The sequence below is a fragment of the Bos indicus x Bos taurus genome, chromosome 2 (genome assembly GCF_003369695.1).
Source record: "Bos indicus x Bos taurus breed Angus x Brahman F1 hybrid chromosome 2, Bos_hybrid_MaternalHap_v2.0, whole genome shotgun sequence".
NCBI lineage: Eukaryota > Metazoa > Chordata > Mammalia > Artiodactyla > Bovidae > Bos > Bos indicus x Bos taurus.
The window spans coordinates 107,645,815-107,647,263 of record NC_040077.1 but is presented as its reverse complement, the minus strand read 5'-3'; positions in this window follow the sequence as shown (position 1 = coordinate 107,647,263).

Genomic DNA, 1,449 nt, shown 5'->3' with positions numbered 1-1,449 from the left:
TGAGAGTCAGGAATCTGGAAGCAGTTGGGTGGTTTTGGTTCAGACACTCTTGTGAAGGTGTCGATAAGATGTTAGCCAGGTAGCTTGACAGAGGCTGAAGGATGCACTTCCAAGGTGGCATCACATTGCCAACTAGTACTGGCAAGAAGCCTCCCATGTAGGTTTCCATCAAGCCACTTACGTGTGGTCATAGTAGAGTAGCTGGCTTCCCCCAGAGCATGGGATCCAAAGTTAGAGTAGAAGCTTCTGTGTGTTCTGTGACCCAGCCTCATAATCACATACCACCATCACTTCTGCTGTATCCTATCTTTCACATGGACCAACCCTAACACGATATTGGAAGGGACCACAGAAGGGCATAAAGACAGGCAACAGGGATCATTAGTGGCTACCCCGGAGCCTGGCAACTACACTTGGGTTTCCCCAAACCTAGGAAAGGTGTTAAGAGACTAGGAAGCCCATAATAGTTACTGGCCATTGCAAGTACCATCTAGGCACAGAGTCTGCCTTTTAGGTTGTTGACACTTTGATAGAAGAAAATATTAATAACATATAAAATAATACTATCCCCATTTGGGCTTCCTTGGTAGCTCAGCTGGTAAAGAATCCGCCTATAATGCAGGAGACCCCAGTTCGATTCCTGGGTAGGGAAGATTCCCTGGAAAAGGGATAGGCTACCCACTCTAGTATTCTTGGGCTTCCCTGGTAGTACGAGTAAGTGTCAAATTATATCTTCTCTGGGTGACATTATCCACTACTTTTAATTGGGTTATTAGTAAAATGTTACTAAAGACAATTTCATGTTACTAAAAAGTTACTAAAGTCCTATTTAAATTTGGCCCCAGAAATAACCACTTGCACATATAAAACTGAGATTCAATAGGAAAATGGACCTCCCAGATGGCACAGTCGGTACAGAATTTGTCTGCAATGCAGGAGACAAGGATTCGATCCCTGGGTTGGGAAGATCCCCTGGAGAAGGAAATGGCAACCCATTCCAGTCTTCTTGCTTGGAAAATTCCATGGACAGAGGAGCCTGGTGGGCTAGTTGCAAAGAATTGCAAAGAGTCAGATACAACTGAGCACGAATAAGGAAAATATATGCTTACACTTTGAGTGTGTTCCTAGGTGTGCTTTGTTCCCCTGGCAGTGACATCCCAATAATGGGGGAGGAATCCATGACCTGCCGAGGGGTTCCAAATCTTCAGAATCAGGCTCATGATGAGTTCTGCCTTTCATGATGGACTTTTCTGTACCTGGTTGCAAATGAAAGGCAGCAAGTATCTTGAAGGGCGGACAGGCCCAAAGCACAGAAGCATAAAGCATGTTCCTCTTCTTTTTTCCACATCATTTCTTTCATAGGCATGAAAACACTCAGCCATCCCCTCCTGGACTCAGTGACTGAGCTTGAATTGTATCTGTTCTGTTCCTCCCCTCCAGTCTCAGTTC